The 23,369-nt window shown below is 43.6% G+C and overlaps 1 protein-coding gene across 4 annotated transcripts in view; it reads left to right on the top strand.

Moving 5' to 3' along the window:
* The window catches only part of Foxp1 (forkhead box P1), a 645,990-nt gene that overhangs the window by 243,806 nt on the left and 378,815 nt on the right, over positions 1-23,369 (top strand). For all 4 annotated transcript variants that reach the window (XM_070018961.1, XM_070018960.1, XM_070018954.1 and 1 more), the window contains one exon: positions 16,713-16,807. The gene's annotated coding sequence lies outside the window, so the exon portion shown is untranslated. The remainder of the gene's footprint in view (positions 1-16,712; positions 16,808-23,369) is intronic.

Raw genomic sequence — 23,369 nt, 5'->3', positions numbered from 1 at the left:
CCTGTATTACTTCAGTGCTTCATACAACTGAGACAGGAATTCAGGAGTTACTGTGACAAAATTCTCTATATAAAATTCCAAACTACTATCACTTTCTCTCTTAAGTTGAGATAGAAAGTGAGAATGAAAAATGTAGATACTCACAGTATTCTATTATTGTTATATATTCTCATTTTTAAAAATACACTAAATTCTAAGGAAAATAAGTTAGATAGCAGGGAGTCATTGGTATATAGCATTTATAGGGTAACAGATACTACTATAACCTGAAAACAATCAGTCTTCACATTCCTAGCACACACACAAAAATATTGTTTTAATTTCAAAACAGCTTCTTAAAACAACGTTGTTTTTCCAAGTTGCTTTACTTTCCAGTATTAACATGAAGCAGGAAACTTGATAGCAAGAGAATTAGCTGGTATGTTCTGAAGTCTGGTAGTAGAGTTGTTAAATAATTACCCAAGTTTGGGAGAAAAAGATCTGATTTCAGATTCTGACTTAGCCTGTCAGTACCTTGGGAACTTTGGAAACTTATGTCACATTTAAAGCCTTAGTTTTCCCATGTGAAGATGGGGCTAAAAAAAAGTGCCCCCTGCCAGGTGCTAGTGACTCACACCGGTAATCCTAGCTATTCAGGAGTCTGAGATCTGAGGACCCGCTGTTCCAAGTCAGCCTGGGAAGGAAAGTCTGTGAGAGTCTTATCTCCAATTAACTACCAGAAAATTGGGAGTGGTGCTGTGGCTCAAAGTGATAGAGTGCTAGCCTTGAGCAAAAGAGCTCAGGGACAGTGCCCAGGTCCTGAGTTCAAGTTTCATGACCGATCAAAAAGAAAAGTACCCTTTCTACTGTGTGAACTGAAGATCCTGATATTTATAAGATGCCTTTGATTAGCATGGGCTAATAAATAGTTCTTAGCAACAGGGATGGTACTAATGAAATACTGTTCCTTTTCTTCCTGGTATGCATATAATTAAGTCAAAAGTATCATTGCAAGTTATTATTGTTTTGTTCATTGCCTAAGTGGAGTTAAATATTAGAAGACATTTAACTCTCAGAGTCAAAGGTTGCTTTATATGCCCCTCTCCACACTCTACTGTACAGTTTGAAATAATTTTCTCCTGTGTCAGGTTGGTGTATATAAGTTGAGAATTTGAATTACTTCACTTCGAGTCTTTGTGGCCCCTGGATTCTCTTAAAGTTTCTCCAATGGAGGAAACACTGACTCACACATCCTAACACCTTGTAACAGAAGCTGAGTTGCAAGTGTAATTAATTGCTCACCCTAAAGCCATTCAGGTTTTATTTTAATTCCTCAAGTTTTTGTTCATTTGGAGAATGAAAATGGACAAAGGATCCCTTCTGCATATTGCTCATTCCTAAATGTGTGTAGGTGAAAGAGCTGAATGCTGATGGCACATTTCCTCTTGCTCTTTCTGTATCTTCTGTCCTTTCTCTCCTTTGCTTCTTGTCGATACCTTTGGGTCAGTTTCTACATCTGGAGATTGCCAGTGGTCTGGGCCAGTGGGCCTCCAGCTCACTGGTTTGCCCACCTACGAGATGAAAGTGAATGATGTTATGATGGCATTGAAGGATGAAAAGGAAAAGATTAAATTAAACTCAGCCCTGAATCTATATGCTGGTGGTCTTCTGTCCTTTGACCACCTCGTTTGTAATGAAACAAATGTATTCTCTAAGGCCATTGGGTTTTGGTTTTTTTTTTAATCACCAGTCCAAGTATGATATTTCTACTCAATGATCAAGCTGGAATTTGAAACTTTATCCTTTTTCCTCTACCTTAGTTGATTCCTTTATGATTGACATGACCATAGCTTTTGAACTAGGAGCCAGGATGCCTGTAATTTTAGGCTAGAAATTTTAAGGTGCAGTTAGAACCCTGTCAGTACCAACGTGTAAGACAAGCATCATTGAAATAATCCCTTTGAGTAGATTCAGAGGGACCAGAGATGTAGTTCTTCCATTTCAAGGAAGCAGCTTGTTTTAGTTTAGTAGCTTTGGAAGCTCAGTTACTCTCTTTAGCTGTTTCAGACCCTCCGTTTACTTGTTTGTAAAATGAGATTAATCTCACATGGATAATTGATTAGGGTCTAATGATAGAATTGGTGTAAAGTGACTTAGTAGTATTTTTTTTTTGTCAGTTGTGGTTCTGGAACTTGGAGCCTGGTACTGTCCCTGAACTTTTGTTCTCAAGGCTAGTACTCTACCACTTTGAACCAGAGTTCTACTTCCGGTTTTCTGGTGGTTAATTAGAGATAAAAATCTCCTGGCCTGGGCTGGGAAGGTGGCTCAGTGGTAGAGCGCTTGTCTTGCATGCATGAGGCCCTGGGTTCGATTCCCCAGCACCACATAAGCAGAAAAAAAAGCCGGAAGTGGCTCTGTGGTTCAAGTGATAGAGCGCTAGCCTTGAGCTGAAGAGCTGAGGGACAGCATCCAGGCCCTGAGTTCAGGCCCCACGACTGGACCCCCCCCCAAAAAAAAAAAAATCTCATGGCCTTTCCTACCTGGGCTGTCTTAGAACCTCATCAGCATCTAACTCGTAATTTAGTAGTCTTTTTGTGTATGTGTGCTGCTACTAGGGCTTGGACTCAGGGCCTGTGTACTGTTCTTTAGCTTTTTTGTACAAGGCTAGTGTTCTACCACTTGAGACACACTTCCATTTCTGGCTTTTTGGTGGGTAACTGAGGGTAAGAGTCTGGTGAACTTTCTTGTCTAGGTAGGCTTTAAACCACGATCCTCAAATTTCAGCCTCTCAAGTGACTAGGATTACAAGCATGAGCCTCTGGCGCCTGGCAGGTTTAGTAGTACTTTGCAATGTTATCATAACCTATCAGAAGCCATCTGATGTAATCTCTGGAATATATGTCAGTGACATTCCATCCTCCATTAAAAAAAAAAAAAGCAAGCGAGGACTTGGGTGTGGCTCAATAATAGAGTTCTTGCCTTGCAAGTTTGAGGCCCTGAGTTCAAATACTGTGTGGTCCAGAGGCAAGGCGCAAGCCGTTCTTTCTCTGTACTGAAGAGTGTTCTTCAGCCTTTAAGAACCAAAAGTTTTAGTTTTTAGCCCATGAGGTTCATATCACATCCCGAGATTATATTTCTTCTATTTCTCTCTTGGAAGAATAATCTGTTTTGAAAGTTAATTCTCTCTTTGAAAGTTAACAGCTCAGTGCCACAGTGTAACGCAAGGTTTACGTCTGCTTCTAGAAACTTAACTTCCCTCTCTGGGTCTTTGGATTTTGTGTATGTCAGCAGCAAGAAGACTCATTTTGTCATATTGGTCTTTTATGATTGTTTCCCAGTGTGAACTTGAAGTGTTTGACTTGAAGAAAGCTTTTTATTTCTCCAAAATGTTCCAGCCCATACTGTCTCTTTGCATTCTTTCTTGTTTACCCGGGGCTGTAAGTTTTCAGATGTGGGGCATTTAGGGTCTGGTTTAGGATGAGCACTTGAGCATTTACTCCAAGGCCTCCTTTAGCTGACTCTCCTTCCTAAGGTATCAGTTGTTTTCTAATGTATTGTAAAACAGCAACCACAACAAATTAGCTGTTCTTGTCATTAAAGGATACTGAAATCTTATACTGTTTTCCCTCTTGTGTCAGGCCATCTGGCCTCTTTGGGTTCTAGATGCTTCTTCATTTTGATCAGCCCCCTTATGTTGAATTTAGAAGAATATAGAGAAAAAAAATCTGGGCAATTCTGTGAGAACCCCTGACCCAGCTAGGTCTCTAATTTACCAGGTATATAGCTAAGCTAGTGTTTTCCCTATCTCCTCTCCTCCTTTCCTCTCTGCTCCCTGGGTCTTCTCTTAAGTCTTAGCACAGGTGTAACTTGATTTCTTTGGGTCTTTCAACTCTTGATGTGACCAGAGATTTTCTACTGTGGGTTAGCAAGTTGCTTGGACCGGGACGCTGTTAACATTGTATTTGAAAATGTCCAGCAGCAACAGGAAGAAATGAAGCGTGGTCTGATCACCATCCACCCCTTTAGAGGGTGCAGTGATTTCATCTGCCTGTGGTATGTTTACTGGCAGACAGATAGTGTGAGACTGGAGAGATGGCCCTGTTACTTGCATTGTGGCACCTTAGTCACTTTTCAGTTTTTTATGACTGCCACAGTTTCGGAGCGCAAACCCTCCTTGAATCTCCTTTCTGACTGGTCTGTTTTATAGCATGAAAATTCTAAATAGAATTTGTATTAAAAGCATATGTACACAAGGACTTCTGTGTTTTAGCGGAAATGACTCTGTGCTATGCTTTAAGGATGATCCCTGCTGCGAGCGCCTTCTAGAAATGGATGTCAACCAAGGGAGATTCATTCATTCCATACGTTTTTCTAATTTCAAAAAATGTACACCGTCAATATTTTTTTCTTAATTGAACAGTTTGTTGAACAGACGGGTGCTTTAATTATGGTGGTCTAAATTTACACACATTGCAGTGGTATTTTGCTACATTAATTACCTTACTTGTCAAGAGTAACAGGTAATTACTACATCAACTCACCCTCCTGCAGGATAGGGAAGCATAACTTTATTTGAACAGATACAACAAACCAGAGCAGAGCCACCCCATACCTCAGCCTTTGTGGAAGGATGACAAACCTGCTGTGTTTATGTAGTTAGCCAGGTGGAGATAGGCTCCCCTCTCTTTGTGGCTGTGCCCACCTAAGATGAGGATCTGGAAGCACCCATCCGTCTCCTCCAGGGATCTGTGGAGCAAAATGATCCTTGCCCTTCCCCTTGGAGTGTGATTTGGAGAGACCCACCTAGATGTAAATCAGTGGACAATCCTGAATGGGCTGCTTCGGGAAGCTCGGGGCATTTCAATGACTTCCCTTGTAATTATAGAAAAGTAATTTGGGAGAGTAGACTTTAAATATTCATTCACCTGGTGTCCTGCACTTGAACTTCTAGCCAATTCTTTGGCTGCCTTACAGAGAGCATTTATCCTGTATTTTGTTGGATGGCTAGGTACAACTCATGTCATTTGGTTCCTTCTCCAGGGTCTTAGGGTCAGCTTTTATGACAGGTAGTGTAAAAATCCTACTTTATATCATTTGTTGTGTGTGTGTGTGTGTGTGTGTGTGTGTGTGTGTGTGTGTGTGTGTGTGTGTGTGTGTGTGTGTGTGTGAAAGCAGGAACATTTTGGAGCATGTAGGATTCCCTTAGCAAAATCAGCAGTATGAAGTCCTCAAGAGGCTAGGGCTTAGAAAGAAGAGGTGTCCTCAGCTTTGGGGTGTGGTACTGAAATACACAATGACATAATATGGGTGTGCTCTCTTAAAAGGCCTTGTCTCCTTTTAATCAACACCTGTGACAAGGTTGCCTCTGTGGCTGTCATAGAACTCTTGCAAGTGAGTTTTGAGAGCTCTCCAGGCTAGAGAAACTCAGCTTGCAAAGAAGTGTGGGAACTAAGCAGGTCCTTCTGGCACCTGCCAGCAGCAGCGGGTGGCACTGAGGGGAAGTTGGAGTCAGGATCAGGATGTGTATGCAGATGTGTGCAGATGTCACCCAGGATGGCTTTCAGAGGTTGGTAGGTCCTGCTGGGGACGGTTCTCTGATATGTTGAAGCCCAGGACCACTTCTGATGTCCAAAGTCCCACCATAGATATGTCATTTGGATCATTTTAGTCTTGTCCTGTGTTATCACTAGTTTCTCTAGGGTGTGTCACTTATAACTTCAAGTGATTGTGACTTTCTTCTTTTTTTAAAATAAGGTTTTTATTATGAAAATACTGTACAGAGGGATTATAATCCCATGAGTAAGGAAATGAGTACATTTCTTATCAAGCATTGTTGCCTCCTCCTGTGTTTTTCCCCTACCATCCCTTCTTTCCAACAACTTCATTCCCTGCCCCCCCCTTTTAAAATCTATTGTTGGTGGTACTAAAGATTGAATTCAGGGCTTCACACTTGCTAAATAGGTGCTCTATCACTTGAGCCACATCTCTAAGCCCATTTTCTGCTTTATTTTTCAAATAGGGCCTTTCCTTTTTGCCCATTCTCAGCCTCAGACTGAGATCTTCACATCTGTGCTTTCTCCATAGCTTGGATGGAAGATAACGATCATCATGCCCAGTGATTGGTTGAGATGGAATATCACTTAAATTTTTGCCCAGACTGGCCTCCAACTGTAATCCTCCTGACTTGTTCCTAGGCATCCATCAACGCATGCATCTGCTTTTTTCCCCTTTATCTGAAGGATAGCAAAGTATAATTAGACTTAGTAATTCATGGATCCAACAACTATCTATCAAGTGCCTGCTGCCTGGCTGTCACTGGGCTATAGGCACAGCCCAGGGTTGCTACAGAGGGAGTTGCATAGCATGGGAGAAGCAAACCAGGTCCCAGTCTGCATGGACTTGGCTGTCTCACAGAGAGAAGCAAAGGGAAGCCAGTGAAATGAAGAAGCAAAGGTACATGTTCACGACAGTGCATGTGCCTTGTGGGGCCACTTGAATAATCTGGTTGGAGAAGGCCCCTTGGAAAAGCTGGCTTTTGACTTGGGTGGTAAAAGTTAAGAATGAACTCTACAGACAGTCCAAGCAAGGGCTTTCCAGCTGTAAGAATGAGGAAGGCCAAGCCTCAGAGCTGAGAGAGGGCCGGGGATACATGATGCTGCTGTAAGTGGTGACTGAGCATGTGCCTGGAAATATGGGTGCTATGGGAAGGCTGGGGAGCTCACAGGTCCCTGTACGCCATGGCAAAGTGCCGGTTTCATCTCTAAACAGATGTATAGCAGTGGGCATAATGGAACTTGAGTCAGGTGCTTCAGGAAACCTACGGGATAGTGGGCAGTTCCCAGTGCTTTCCTGAAGGTGGTATCCTTGGGAGAAAGCGAAAGGCCTTGTTCTCCCAAAGCTAGGATGAGCCATGCTGGGAGATGCCCTACCTCAGACAGCTCAGCTGGCCCTGCTGGAGGGAAAAGCCCCTGTTCCCATTGGGTGGGCTGCAGTGGCCTCTTGACATAGGCTGGAAACATCCGGCCGCTCACAACGTGTGGCTTCCACCACCGTTAGCAGCAGCAGCAGCTGCTGATCATTAGGGCTTTCAGAAGCCCCCTAGGGGATTTTGAGGATCCTGTGACTTGGAGAACTCCGGGAAGGATATGAGTGCCAGAAAGCACCTGCGAGTTCTCCTGGACCGTGCCCCGCTCCACTCCCCACCCCCGGCCCTGTGCAGGGGGAAAGCAGAGCTACTGAGGGGCTGGCAGGTGCCTGGGACCCGCCAGTGGTCCCCTGGGCCTTTTGATCCTGTTCTAGTCATCTCTCGACACCTGCTCTGTTCTGTGAGCTGAGGCTACTGAGTTTGCCTGGCTATTGATAGTCTCAGATAATTTAGGAAAGCGAGTTTAGTGTGAATAACTCACCCCTCTGTCAGTGCTGGAAAACAAGTGTTTTGTCTTTGGGACACCATTGAGACACCACTTACCAGTGTTATTCTTTCAGTTTTCCATAGAAGATGGGTTCCTTAAAGGCCTGATGTTGGCCCCTGCTCAGGCCTTTCCCACTAGCAATGCCATTGGAGAATCTTATCTTGGCCCCCTGTCCCCTCATTCCCCCCCCCCCCCGCCCCCAGCCATGTCTACCTGCCCAGCTTCCACTCACCTGTAGTGACTAGGTCTTTTGAGAAGCCTTTTCTGACCTTTTATCCCGGGGTCCAATCTCTGTGTTAGTTATTTCTTTTTCTTTTTTGTCGATCATGGGACTTCTACTCTGAGCCTGATGCTGTCCCTGAGCTCTTCAGCTCAAGGCTAGTGCTCCACCACTTTGGGCCACTTCTGGTTTTCTGGTGGTTAATTGGAGATATGAGGGCCACAGACTTCCTTGTCCCTGTTGGCTTTGAACCATGATCCTCAGATCTCAACCTCCTGAGTAGCTAGGATTACAGGCGTGAGCCACCAGTGCCTGGCTGTGTAATTTCTATGTGCTATGGTTGGGGTTTCCTGGTAGATGGGGCTTTGGGAAAGCACACCTGTCTCAATTTTGTGCTCCACTGTACTGTAAGTGTAGTTTCTGGTACATGGTTAAGTGTTGAGAAAGTAACTTGCCCATGGCATTTCCATCCAATTTCATAATTGCTTGTTTTTATTAGCAAATACTGATTATTGCAAGATGTGAATGTCTTTCCTAAAAAAAGGATGAATTAAATATTAAGACATGGAATCGTGATGGAAAAGTGGAGACAAAGCCAGTAATTGAGTATTAATATTTACGATGGGTCTTGAGCCTTAGGGAGGTGTATCCTATCTTAGGATGTGTTGAGTGAGCTGCTGTGACAAGTAATCCAGATTTTGGTGGCCTGACATCGTAAAGGCACTGTTGAATCTCTTCTACCTTCTACTTGCCATGTAGATTGTAGGAAAGAGGGAAAGGCATCCAGGAGACCCATTAGCTCAGAGGTGTTGAGTCTTGCTCTTGCTCACATCCCACTGAACAGAAATGAGTCTCCCGGTCCTGACACAACACTGGGGAAACTGGACATGTTAGGTTTCCAGGGGCCTAAGAAGAAGAGATGCAGGCTGGACACTGGTGACTCACACCTGTAATCCTAGCTACTCAGAAGGCCGAGATCTGAGAATCACAGTTCAAAGCCAGCCCAGGCAGTAAAGTCTGTAAGAATCATCTCCCATTAACCACCAGAAAACTGGAAGTAGTTGTAGCTCAAAGTGGTAGAACACTAGCTTTGAACAGAAAAGTTCAGGGGTAGCACCTGGGTCCTAAGTTCAAGACCCATGAGTGAAAGAGAGAGAGAGAGAGAGGTGTGCAGTGGAGTAGTTAGCTGTCATAGCTATCATAGTGTTTCACTGTGGTTTTAGATAGTGAGGTCTCTGGTAACAAAACCTAGTGACTTCTATTCCTGTAGCCTGCTAATCACTAAATACCCTTGATATCCTAGGAACCAAGAAGACTTGTGGCCTGTAGCGACACTTAAGTTTTACATATTATGGTTCAGGTGTCTTCTCTAGGTTCCCACTAAGAGTCTGTCTTCCTGGAGTTGCTTGTAGGCACTTTGTGGATCAGGGGGCCATAGCCTGCAGCTGTACCATCAGGAAATGCTAACCCCAGATGGTGGGCGTTTCTAAGCTGCATGGGTTCATTGGTAGGATCTGTTCGTGTTCTGTACTTGGCAATGCTCTTCTCCCCTCCTCATGTGGGGTTCACAGCCCTGGTGAAAAGGGATTGCTCAGCCCAGCTCAGTCCTTCCCACTTCCTATTGCTATGGCCTTGTTTGGAACCAACCATGGCAGAGGATTACATCATAAGGAGAGAATGGACGTTGCTTTTTTTCCCCCTCACTGATCTCTTTATGTTCTTATGAAAGTGACATGAGAAATTCTTCAGAATGAGTGATAGACTGTTTACACTGTGGTGCAATGGTGGTTGTTACTGTTGTTAGAGAGATGTTGTTTCTCCATGGTTATGCTGACCCTGGTGGCTTTCAGAACAAGAGCTGACATCTTTTCCTCGTCTTTATCATCCTCCTTGACTCCCTTGCAGCTTTCCAGCCTAAATCATAGGCTTGATAATGCCAGAAGAGATATTGTTGCTGTTCTGGAGGCTGCTAGGGGACCAAGAACCCTGTGGTTCTGCATTCTGTAGGAGTGTGTGTGTGTGTGTGTGTGTGTGACAGGGACGATGACTGTAGTGGGGCACATCAGTTTCTGGCTGTTGGGAGTAATGGGCGAGAGGAATAACACCTTCTCCCAGCTGACAGGACTCCTCTCTCCTGCACAGAAGGTACCTGCCAATCAGGACTATTCCATCCAGTTTCAAGGCAGGCAGTGCATTTGGGGTAAATATTTATGAAATGCCAAACTTCATGATCAAGATGCATTTTATTTTTTAATGAGCAAATGAGTCAGAATTTTTTGAAGTTATTCAAAGACAAATGGTTGTGTGCCATCGTTGAGAAAGAGGAAAAAGTATAATTTGGCATCTAGCAATTTATTTATAGCCATAATCCGCAAGCAATCAATGTCTTTAAACAAGATTAGTTAATTTCTCTTAAAGCCTTAAAATATAAAAATTTGCATTTATTTAGGAAATCACATTAAGAGGACTTATAAAAAGTGAGGTGGTATGTTCAGTTGCTTCAAGGAACTGTGTTTGGGGCATGTGAGGTGACACTAATCTCTACTTTCAAGATACTTTGAATCTAGAGAAAAGTCAGTCAAACACCATCAATAAATCCGTGTTCTCAGATGTTAATGTAATTTTAGAGTTCAATTTGTTTTGGAAAATCTGGGAAGCACACACACAGACATAGACACAGACACACACACAGACATAGACACAGACACACACACACACACACTCACAATCGAATCCTATTCCCCAAAATTCTAAAGAGAAATATTATCTAATCCCATTCCTCCAGGGAAAATATTATTAGTTTTACTTTTTCTGTTCTTTATTGGTGCATATTCTATACAATGGGAATTATTGCAGATAATTTTTTCGGTCTTATTTTATGTCACATTATAACAAGCATTTGTACACATTTTTCCATTTCCAATATTGTTCATAAATGACGGTAAGATATTCTGTTGTCAGACTGGACTATCATTTACTTGCTTTTGCTCTGGTTTGATTGACATTTTAAGTAAAGCAGATTCATGAAATTTATCCATTTCATGTCTCAAATTATCTTGCTCACTTAATAGTTTCAATAAAACAATGGGAAACATGCTTCTTTTAAAAAGAATGTTTTCTAGCTATGTATATATCTATCTGAGTGTTGCTATCATCTTTCAGAGTGAGCCAACTCCTTGTTCTACCTTCTCATTTTTGAAAGGTTAATGTTCAAATATATTTGATTTTTTTCTTCTGGCATAGTCAATAACTAGACATACAGCTCCTACCTTGAAATTGGTTAACAGGGAACACCCTCCAAAGAGAGAACTCTTTGGTTTTAATTTCATGCCTGACTTTGAAACTTAGAGCAGGATATTTCAGCACTCACACCTCCAGTGATGTCTAAGAATGAATGCATTAGTAATTTTGCTTTAAAAAACAAAACCAGAAAGTCTCCTTCAGAAAGATCTCTTGAAGACAACTTGTGTAAAGTCAGCACAGGCACGTGACGGTCCTGGCAGGAATACTTCAGTTCTTCTCTGGGCCGCCGTGGTTGCTTGGAGTTTTGCTTAGAATGGCACAGCTGGTGCTTTGTGCGGGTGTCTGAGTCCTGTGAAAGGTGGCAAGGCAGGAAGAAGCCAGCGGTGAGGTCAGACCTCTCCTGGAAGCCCAGCCCTGCCAGCTGCCATCTCTTGAACTTTTGACAAAGAGACCCCCTCCCCCTTGACATCAGTGATTCATCCCTGGCGGTCAGATATTCTGAGTGAAAATGCTCACCAGAGCCTATGTCCCATTATTTTACAGAGGAAAAATTATAATATGTGCAAATTTGCAAAACCGCCCAAACACTTGTATTGCAGAAGTTGGCAAATGATGGCCCTTTATGTCTGGCCCACAACTTGTTTGTGTAAATAAAGTTTTATTGGAACACAACAGCATGCATTTGTTTACATCTTGTCTCTGGTTGCTTTCCTACTATAATAGCAGCACTGAGCAATTGTGTTAGAAAGTGTAAGACTGCAAACCCTAGAATATTCACTGTACTTGCCTTTACAGAAAAGACTCGCCAACTTGTTCTTAAAATACGCCCTATTTATATTACAGTGACGATGAAAATGGGTTGAAGGCCTTGATTACTCAATCATTTAGTCTCCACATGTTTATTATTCCAAATTGTAGCTTTTTATTTATTTTTTAATCATCAAGTACTTCCTTTGTTACTCGTCTTTGCTGTTGTTTTTGTTGCTGGTTTTTCAACACTGACCAGGCTGGAAAGTTTATGACATTCTACTGATTGTTACAACTTAGAGCTCTCTCAGATATGTTGTTTACATGTTGTAGTGGGGTGGGGATGCTACAGTATTCTTTTCTTTGGTCACCAATAGTTAAAATGTTAGACTTAGAAATAGGCATTTTTGGTGAAGTCTGGCTCTGACAGCCAATATAGGTGCAGCAAAGACAGTGTCACCAGATCAGCATTCGTGACAGTCATTTCTATCTCACCCCTTAGAGGCTTAGTATTCCCATCCAGAAAATGGGAAGTTACTGTTCCTCATGGTTAGCTGAAGGAGAAAGACAGGCATGCCTGACACATTTTTAAAATGTCTTGCTAGGTGGTGGTGGCTTACTCTTGTAATGCTCAGGAGGCTGAAATCTAAGGATCATGGTTCAAAACCAGCCCAGGCAGAAAAGTCTATGGGACACTAATCTCCAATTAACCACCAAAAAACCAGATCTGGAGGTGTGGTTCAAGTGATAGAGCACTAGCTGTGAGGGAAAGAGCCAAACAAGAGTATGAGTCCCAGAGTTCAAGCTCCAGACACCAAGAATGGTAGGCAGGCAGGTAAGCAGGCAAGCACACACACACACACACACACACACACACACACACACACACACACACACACACACACACACACACACACACACACACACACACACACACTTAGCTGTTCTTACTTGTTCTATGCTTAGTTTGTTGAGACACACACACACACACACACACACACACACACACACACACACACACACACACACACACACACACACACACACACACTTAGCTGTTCTTACTTGTTCTATGCTTAGTTTGTTGAGAGGAGCCATTACAAAGAAAATTGAATATCTTCAGAGGTGTTTTTGTTTTTTGTTTTTGTTTTTGTTTTTTCCAAATTGACAATATTTGTCTTACTTAAAGTTGCTGAGTGATTCGGGTGGAAGCCAGGGAGAAATTTAGCCAGGTCTATAGTATTTGAATAAGAAATGCTGAGCTTGGATACAGCTTATACGTAACAGGCCTTAGGATTAGTCTTCAGCACCAAAAAAAAAAAAAAAAAAAAAAGAAAAGACAAGTTTTATAAAGGAATAAAGAATTGCATAAGTGAAGTGAGGGCTGGGCTGTTGCTCAGTGCTGGAGCATTTGCCTGACGTGTGTGAGGCTCCAGGTGGAACAGAGAGGGGGCAGCTGTCACCAGCAGGTTTACTTCTAACGCAGGTCGGAGTCTGGCACTGGCCAATGAGAGCAAGCTGGCATGGCTCTGCTCCTTGTGGCTTCTTGGGGACCTGAGCTTGTTATTCTCCGTGGGACCTCTGGGCTTTCAGTGGAAGGAAGAGAGTGTGCCCAAGGGATGGTGTAGGAGACCCCCAAGAGTGGAATGAAAACCTCATGGATCTATGAGGACTTCTTCACATGACCCTCAGCTGCAAAGGATACTGGGAAAGCATTCCAGGTTGCTGTCCAGGAAGGAGAAACAGATAGATCTGATGGCCACAGACTCTTTTTTTGTTTCATTTTTATGGAGGGTAAATGTTTACCATGAACGAACTGCACAGAAATGGTGATGATCTGTGAATCTAGCTGTAGTAAGCACTCAGGGAAATAGCATTTGCAAACAGTCCTGCTCGTTTGGAACAATTTATTTGAGTACTTGTTCAACTATATTTTAAAAATTAGCCTATAGTATGAATCTGCTTCCCACATATTATATACCATTTAGGCCTTTTGGCATTTGGAACTTAGAGATCTATCTCAAGTAGGTTTAGAAACACATACTCAGGAAATATTGCTTGCAATGACATTTTAATTCCCCAAGGGATCTGTATGGACATGTATTTATTTTTGCCATTGTATAAAATCAGGAGTCATGTGCAGCATTGAGTAGAATCCTTCATTCAGGGTGGCAGATAGAACCTTTGTTGAAATACTACCACTATTATTTAATTTGAATTACATGTTCTGCACTGAACCACATCAAGACCATTTCAATTTTTCAATCCCTTTAATAGATCCAAGCCCACCTTTTGAAAAAAAAAGCTAAATCATTTTACATTATGATTATATGAATATTTTAGGATTATAATCACCCTAAAATGAAGGACAAAATTTATCATTCCAAAATAGAAATTTAATTTAAAATAGAAAGAACTTGATTACAAGGCTCAGTAGACTAGACATGAGATTTATAGAAAACAAAATCCCCTGCTACATACTTTTTGCAGTCTTTTGGGGGGGGCGGGTAGTGGTGGTGGGAAAACCCCATAACTGTTTCTAAAGATTTATATGTGAGATAGTTTGTAATCAGAGATCAGACTCTTGTAAGGTTGAAAAATTACATTAAAACCCTAAACCTTTTGGCCAGTTCATGAAAAAAACTCACTAAATTAGTTGATGCTTAGAATCCTAAAGGTACTGAACTTGGAGTCAGAAGTTGCTCCTAACTATGTCATGTTCTGGGGGCATGAGTGTTTCAAAATATTTCTTTCCCTTTCCATGACCTGTGTAGTGTGCCTAGTTACCTGTCACTTGGTTCTTAACAGTATTTGGGGGCAGAAAACAAGATAAATTGACTATGTTTGTTCCCTAATCCATTCTTCTTGATTTTTTTTTCTCTGATGTTTCTTTGTTAGGTGAGAGTTCAGATTTACTATTCATGAAACACCTATTAGTCAGTGACCATGATCAGACAAATGGAAGCTAAGCACTGGTTAGTCTGTTGAAAATAAACATGAGAGCTCTCATTAACGTCATTGTTTGAGTAATTATTTGAGTGACAGGTCCTGAGCGGCCCTGAAAGCAAGCCGACTTCTTACTGGAATGAAGGACAGGCTGACAGCCACATCTTGGAGTATGGTCATTAGTGTGCCCAGCCATCAATGTCATGGTACTGTGTCAAATTAGTTAGTGTCCTCTTAGCAAGAAAAGCCAGACCTACAAATTATCCTCCCGCCTCCCTACAAACTGTGTTTACAAAACCCACGATCAAGTGTGAGCAAATTATTCACATGGCTCATAAATTAACTACTTTACAGGCTTATAACATTTTACAAGTAGATAATAAAGGGGCGAAAAGTTTTCTAGTTGCTCTGCCCTATTGGGCACTCGGAGATCGGCTGTGTTTGCCTGGCTCTGTGCACAGCTGGTCGGTTTTGTGAAGAAGGGCAAACTCTGGGGGTGTCGGAACAAATGTTTGCAAATGGAGGCCCTGAAAGGAGGCCAGGGTACACCCACCGAAGACGATATAATTAACTTTGTTATCTCATTACTCTGATGAGTCGGTGACAATGTCCTCTTTCTCCTGGTGGCAGTTGCTCATTAGTGAGTTCACTCATTTATTCGGAACGATTACTTGGCTCTGCCAACTGGAATTATCTGCAAAACATCGTTGATACATTCTTATCATGCTTTGAAGCTGCCTTGTTGAGGGGAAATAATGGCAACTGGGCATATCATGTAAGAATGATGATTTGCTTTTGAAGTCTCATTGTTTTCCCTGTTGGAGAAGATTTTTAAAATCCCATCTCACCAAAATATTACAATCTCACCAATCAATTTTATTTTTTATTTTATTTTTGTCAGCTCCCGGGTTTGAACTCTGGGCCTGGGCTCTGTCCTGGAGGTTTTGTGCGCAAGGCTAAGTGTTCTACCACTTGAGCCACAGCTCACTCTGGCTCTTTTCGGAGTTTATTGGAGATAAAAGTCTCATGGACTTTCCTGCCTGTTCTGATTCCCACCTCAGATCTCAGCTTCCTGAGTAGCTAGGATTATAGGTGTGAGCCACAGGCACCCGGCTATACAATCAATTTTAAAGGTTTCATGGTGTAGGTGCTGTTTCTCCTGGTGTGTCTTTGAAATCTGGTGTTTTATACTTTAAGAGACTTCTTAAAGACTTCTTAAGACCCTTGCTCTGTACTGCCCAGGGTGGACAGTTCAAGGAGCAAAGGAATTGTCCTGAACAATTCCAGGATGGATATTTGAGTGTGTGTGCGCGTATGCACATGTACACAGCTACTGGGGCCTGAACTCAATGCCCAGACACTGTCCCTGTTGTGTTTTTTTTTTTTTTTGCACAAGGCTAGCATTCTAGCACTTGAACCACAGCTCCTCTTCTGGCTTTTTTGGTGGTTAATTGGAGATAAGAGTCTCACAGACTTTCCTGCCTGGGCTGGCTTCAAACCGCACTCCTCAGATCTCAGCCTCCTGAGTAGCTAGGATTACAGGCGTGCCCCTCAAGATGGAGATTTTTAAGCTGTGATTGTTTGCACACAATTTGTCCACTGCAGAGTCCTGCTATCTAGAAGTTACAGGCATACCTCCAGCTGGAGTTTATCTCTTCTCTCTTTCTACCCTGTTTGAATATGTGGATTTTCCCTTTCTTATTTCTGAGGATGTGTTAACATTGTAGTTATTAGTGCCAATCCTAGGAAAGGAAATTGTAGACATTAAAAGGAATGATTTTTTTTAATCCAGTACTGGGGCTTGAACTTGGGACTTTGGTACCTACCCTATGCTCTATTACTCAAAGCTAGTGGGCTACTATTGGAGCCACAGCTCTACGTCCGACCTTTTTGTGGTTAATTGGAGCTAAGACTGAACTTTTCAAGCCAGTGCCTCAGCACTGGCTGTGTTACATGGCCATACAGCATTTTTCTCTCTTTGGTTCTAATTTGGTCACACAGAACTCAGACTCAGAGCCAGTGTGTGAACGCTCATTCTCAGAGGGAACCGACAGATTCATTGGGTGTTGAGTGTGTGAGTGGGAGACCCAAGCCACAGGTCTGGGTTCCTTTGGAGAAGATCCCTCCTTTCCCTAACACCCTCTTTCTTCTCTTTTGCCTTCTAGTGTCCCTCTGTGTGTTGCAGTCCTGTGGCATTATGCACGCCTCCTGCCAGTGACCCCAAGCTTTTTATGGCTGTGAGACACGTTCAAAGCTCAGGGTAAGTAACAGACACCCCTGTGCCGTGCACTGCCGGCCATCTGCAGCCACCTGTGCAGGTGCAGTGGCGACTGTAGACACACGATGGAAATCTGGACCACTGCATTTTCAGGCTGCATCCTGAGCTCCCCAGCCCTCCACAGCTGCTTTATAGTCTTCAAGACAAGGCCCCACCCCTGGGATCCTATGTGACTCTAATGCTAGAGATGACAAACTTTGTAAAGGGTCAGAGAGAACTTCCTGTCCCCATCTCTATGGCGCTGCTCAGTGATGCTGAACTCACCCATGTGCAGCAGGGACATTCCATCAATGAATGGGAGGGTCCCTGAGTATCAGTGAAAGTTTGTTTACAGAAACAGAGAAGGGCCAGTGCTGTGGCTTGCACCTGGATTCCTATCTGCTTGAGAGGCAGAGATCAGGAGGATTGCAACTAGAGGCTGGACTAGGAAAAAGTTAAACAGATCCCATGTAAATAAACTGGGTATAATGTATGCCTATAAGCTCTACTACATGAAAAGCATAGGTATAAGGATTGTGAGATGAAGCCAACTCCAGGCAAAATTAACAGACCTTGTGTCAGTAAACAACAACAACAAAAAACTTAACAGACCTTGTGTCAATAAACAACAACAACAAAAAAACTTAATCAAAAAGTGCAGGAATAACCAGTCACTGGTGGCTCACTCCTGTAATCCTCGCTCCTCTGGAGATATGAGGATTGTGGTTCAAAGCCAGCTGGGGCAGGAAAGTCTGTAAGACTCTTATCTCTAATTACTCACCAGAAAATCAGAAGAGGCGCTATGGCTCAATGTGACAGAGTGCTAGCACACAAAAGAGCTCAAGGACAGAGCCCAGGCTCTGAAACCTCCATCACTGACCCACAAACACATACGAGAAAAAGTGCAGGAGTACTGTCTCTAGTGGTCTCTCTTTCTCTCTCTCTTCGGATGGACTGGAACCCAGGGTCCCAGTCCATCCGAAGAGAGAGAGAAAGAGAGAGAGACAGAGACAGAGAGAGACAGAGAGAGACAGAGACACAGACACAGACACAGAGAAAGACAGAAAGAGAACACAATGAGAAGGTGTCAGCCTTACTCCCTGGCAGGGGCACTGTGAACATGCAGAAAACATCTGCCCCATTGGCTCACCAAGTAGAGGGCTCCTTCAGCTTCTTTTCAGGCACTCTGGGCTTTGATGAGCTACTGGAGCCGGAGTAATGTGGTTTGTTGTGCACTTGTCCTGTCTGAACAGTTGATGGATAGCTGTTGAAATGCCTTTTTACTATCAAATCTGGAAGAAGGGATGTGCTCGGAGATGATCACCGGGTACATGCCAATGGAGGACGATTAAATTTCCTTTAATCATCGGATTCCGAGAGGGTTTTAAGATCCTCCAGCTTTAATATAGGCCTTAATAAATAATAATGTCTACAAGTGTGTTTGAATTTCACAAGTCTTGCATGTCAAAACATATAGACAGGCTGGGCAAATGCGCTCCTCCAGAGTAGCTGTGCTAATTAAGGAGGAAAGACGTACTTAAACAAACAGCTTTCGGAACAGAGGAGTCATGAGAATCCCAATTCATGAATTTTATAGGGATTGTTTTTTTTCTCACAGAACATTGTGGAGTAATCTTCAGAGGTGTTTCTGTTTCTATATCATTGTATCATTTAAAAATTGTTTTCTAGTAACACAGATGTTACTGTATGTATGTGTTGAAAAGTTACTTGCGCATCCTCTCGTACAAGACATCAGAAGAGAGCAGTTTGTGTCTCCTAATTTTCTACTACGCTTCTTTAAGCACAGTATTTCTTCCTCAATATCACATTATGGTTGCTGGTTTCCCAGCTATTGCCTCTACATTCTGAAAGGGCAGAGATGGAAGAGACAGAAAGAAAAGCCTTCCCAACAAATGCAAACTAATTGAATGAACTTTTCCCGAAGCCTCACTTATGACTTGTAATGATGTCCTACTAGCCACCTCTAACTTTAAATAAAGCTGAGAAATATTTCCTTTGATTTGAAAACATGAGCATAGCTCAGTTGAAGTTCTGGGATCTAGTAACTAAGGAAGGACAGGTGAATGGTTACTAAGCTACCGTTGTGTTTACTCATACAAACATCATGCTGTGTTTTCCCTTGATATATGTCCTGCTTGAATGCTATGCCCATTTGACTCTTAGCGAGGATACATGTATCTCAGGAGATGTTTTAAAACTGCAGTACTCTTAGGAGTAAACTGGGTCCCAGTTGAACTGCAGATGCACAAGTCAAACTTCTGCACATGTAGATGAGTTTCCTTTCCTGTGGCTGTGAGGGCCTGTGACTCGTGGCCCATCCTCCATCAGTCTGCGTGAGACACTGTAGAGGGCTTCACCCTGGCCTTGTGTTCTCGTGAGGCCTGAAAGATGCGTCAGGCCATCCTCCTACATCCTGTGATTGGCAGTGCCTCCTGTCTTCTGAAAGCTTACCCTGGAGTGGCAAGCCACCCATCCAAATTTTCTGGTGTAGGATGAGAATTCCTTGACGTTGGGCTATCTCTCTATCTATTTATTTTGGTGTCAATACTGGGATTTGAACTCAGGATCTCATGCCCTTGCTTTGTTAGCATGTTTGTTCGCAGCTCATGCTCTACAGTGAACCATACCTCCACTTTGGCTTTGTGTGGGCTTAACTGGAGAGTGGAGTCTCTCAGGTTTATCTGCCTGGGCTGTCTTTGAACTTCAGTCCCTAGATTTCAGCCTTCTGAGTAGCTAGGATTGTGGCGTGAGCCATTGGTACTCTGCTTCCTTGGGTTTTCCTCTCCCTCAGCCTGCCCATCCTGTGTGAAGTGTTGAGGAATCTCAGGGCCCTCTTGCAGACGTGTACTGGTCTGAGCTAGACTTGGGATGGTGGTGGCTAACACTGCTTTCAACTTCCCTCAGCTTGCAGTTGGATTCCTACTTTCCCACTTAATTGCTAGAGCTATCACCCATCTTCCTGGGCTGCAGCAGCCTCCTGTGGACGCTGGGGTTACAAGCAGAAGCCAGCTCTCTCTCTGGAGCCTATGAGGTGAGCCTGGCAAGGAGCTCAGTGCGGATCCTGCCTGTAGCAAAGGTCAGTGTTGGGATGAAAGGCTAGAACCTAGAGGGCTCCCAGAAGTGCCCACCGACCTGCCATGACTCTGTGGATAGCTGTCTGCCTGGTAGACAATTGTCTCCCGTCATTGCTTCCTGCAGTACTCATGGGTGGCCTGGTAGGAGAGCTGGTCTCATATTGGAGGAACGGTTAAACCATGTGACCACAGCCATGGTTAGGGTACCTGAGACTCTGAGCCATACCTGGGGAATCTTGGGAAGTCACCATGTGCTATACGGGAATAGGCCGGTCTAATTCAGTGCAGCTTCCCAGGTCCCAGGGCTTCTAGCATGTGGCTGGCACACAGTCAGTCTTGTTGAATACATCAGAGCCCATCAGCACTTTTCCCCATGGATCTCTCTTCTCATGGTGGCCAGGAAGAGAGCATGTGGGAAGGGAGAGTTGGAAGTTTCTCTGACAAGTTGCCTCTCTGCAGTGTAGAGATCTTGATATTTGTGTCTCCCACCCCATGGCAAAGAAGGCAGGGGCCTTCACTGTTCATTGAGGAGGGTGAATTCTCAGCTCTTGGTCTAGCACTCTCATTCCCACCTCTACATTCTTAGTCAAGTTATTTGATCGTTCTGGGCCTCTGTGTCCTTATCTGAGGCAGGGAGGTACTTCATGGTACCTAGTTCATGTTGGTGTGGCAAGGATGACATGAAGTAGTGCCAGCAAATGCTCTGTGGCCAGGGTCTGATACAGAATTTGGAAAGATCAGCAAGGGCTTCTCTTTTTTGAGCTTTTTTTGGTCTCTTCTTCTTTTTTGGTTTCTGTGAGATACAGTCTCATGATAACCCAGGCTGGCTTGGGACCCTCAACCATGATCATGACCCTCATCCCTCTGAGTGCTGGGATTACAGGAATGCACTACCATGCCCAGATTACTGTCTTCATTTTAAAGTTGGCAAGGAATGTACTGTGACCGTGCCTATTTATATTTGTTAATGTTTCCTCATTAGCTTTAAAACTTAAAGTTTGAGATGGGGTTGTGATTCAGTTGGTTGAATACCTGCCTAGCACGCCCAAGTCCCTGATTTCAAACCCTAGTACTGCCTGAAACAAAATAAAACACTTGAAGGGTGACACATAACACAAAACACTTTGAGGACAACCCAAGTGGAGGGTTGTGTGCGTTCTGTGTGTTGACTTATTAACCTTTGGGAGTTGATGACTTGTCTCGAACAATTTAAGTTAGAAACCTCAGATGCTCAACTGGCTCCGTGCTCAGAATCTGAGCCAGAACCACGAGGCTTACTGCTGCCTACTGGGAATCCACTCTGCCCTTATATTACTCAGAGCTGCTCTGGTCTGCCTGAGAACAGAAGGTATCTTAAATTTCTGTAAATCTTCTTCTATTTTTAACATAAAATATACACTTGCTCTTGCTGTCCTTAAAATGCATGTATCTTTCTTTTGAAAGATACACGCTCATGTCTGAGCAGCCAGGCACAGTGGTACATGCCTGTAATCCCAGCTGCTCGGGAAGTAGAGGTAGAAAGATTAGCGTTTGGAGTTGGACCTGGCAAGAAGCCAGCAAGAGCCTGTTTCACAAGATTAAGCTGGACGTGGCAGTGCATGTCTATAATCCCGGCTACTAGGGAGGCAGTGATGGGAGGATCATGATTCCATGCTGACCTGGGTAAAATCTTGAGATCCTCTCTGAAAAAGCAAATTTGCTTGGGGATACGGCTTGAGTGGCAGAATCTTGCTAGCAAACATGAGGCCCTGAGGTCAATCCCCAGTATTCCTTAAGAAAAATAAAACTCTAGTCTGTATCGCTGGAGGAGTTAGCTATAAATATCTCTCATTATTATCCACCGATTTCTTTCATCTGCTTAAAGCTGGTAATGTACATTGTCACGTTGTGTCAGCGGCTGACATGTTGTTGTTCATTGGGAATTTGTTACATAAAAGCTGATGCACAGACAGAGGCCCATCTCTCTCTCTTTCTGTATCACAGGATTTTAGCTGGAAAATGATAAACCATATCTGATTTCCTATTCTTATTTACATGACCTGTGAGTTAACTAGTGCTCTCTTAAGAAACCAACGTTTTCATTTGCTTTATTTATCCTTTATACCATCCCAACCTACGAATTAAACTACAAAATGAAAACAATGTGTTAGGCATCCAAGTTGACTTCTTTCACCTTCTGTGGGATAAAGGAAAAGATAAAAAGCCGGTGCATTTCAGATAAGGTCAGTGAGCAAACTAGGGAAATCGTTAAACTCCTCATAACCCTCAGAGGTGCTAACTCCCGCTCTTTGAGATCTCTGAAAATACACTGCACCCCTCTCTCCACATACCATGTCAGAAACTAGAATAATCCTTCATGAGAGGGGAAACAGACCCACATGAGGGGTGTCTGGGAAGTGTTTGGAGCGTGGTGGGATCCCGCTAGGAGGCTGCCCTTCCTGTCCTTCATGGCCTGACTGGAGGATCTCTAGTTAGTCAGGAGCTCTCCCAGGGTTGTCTTCAGCGTGTTGGGTCTTTGCTGTGTGGAGTCGGGCTGGGGTGGCCGTTGCTCTCTGGCTGACATGTGCTGGGCTTCTGTTTCTAATTGCCCCTGTTGGCATGCCCATCCAGCCCTTGTCATCGGACCTGGAGAGTATCTGTGCCTCATGCATGTGTCCACAGTCTGTCTTCAGTCACTCAGCAAGGGTAACCCTAAGCCTTGCGGCCACGCATGACCCACTTCCTCAACACGGTCAGTCATAACTGGGGAGTCCTGCTGCTAGTCACACCCAGCTCTTCCCAGCTTTCCCCAGGTGTGCCTGAGAGAAGAGAAGAAGTAGTTATGACTCCAACAGTCTGTGAAAGGCCTTGCCCGGCTTTTAGCCACTGAGAGCTCACGCCTGTAATCCTAACTATTTAGGAGGCTGAGATCTGAGAATCGTGGTTCAAAGCCACCCTGGGAAGGAAAGTCTGTGAGACCCTTATCTCCAATTAACCACAAAAAGCCGGAAGTGAAACTGTGTCTCAAATTTGTAGAGTGCTAGCCTCGAGCAAAAATAAAAGCTCAGGGACAGCATCAAAGCCTAGAGTTTAAGTGTGGCAAAAGACATAAATAGAAATAAAGATAAAAAATAAGGAATGGAAGGCGGGATTTGAGCCCAGACACTGCTTCCTCTGGGACCCTAGCCCTGAACCCTGTGGCTAGCTGGTCTTCAGCATGCAGGCATGTGGCCTGCAGGGCGTGGAGCATTTTACACCCAGACTTCTCATCCCAGGCCTGCTGGCACACCGCACAGGAGTGCTGCAAACTTCAGTCTTCATTCTTCTAGACTTCCTCAAATGCTTCAGCCTTTCCTCCTAGTAACAAGAGCTGTAGGTATAAAGGTTAGATGTACCTGTGAAGGCATTTCTTCTATATCCTTGGAGATGTTCTCCACTGGCATATTACTCTAATGAACCTCATCTCTGTGGTTCTCATTTGATGTCGTGTG

Source organism: Dipodomys merriami, unplaced genomic scaffold (assembly GCF_024711535.1).
Source record: "Dipodomys merriami isolate MVZ:Mamm:240054 unplaced genomic scaffold, mDipMer1.0.p SCAF_13, whole genome shotgun sequence".
Classification (NCBI taxonomy): Eukaryota; Metazoa; Chordata; class Mammalia; order Rodentia; family Heteromyidae; genus Dipodomys; species Dipodomys merriami.
Note: the sequence above shows the minus strand (reverse complement) of the source record. Positions and strands in the feature narration are given on the sequence as shown.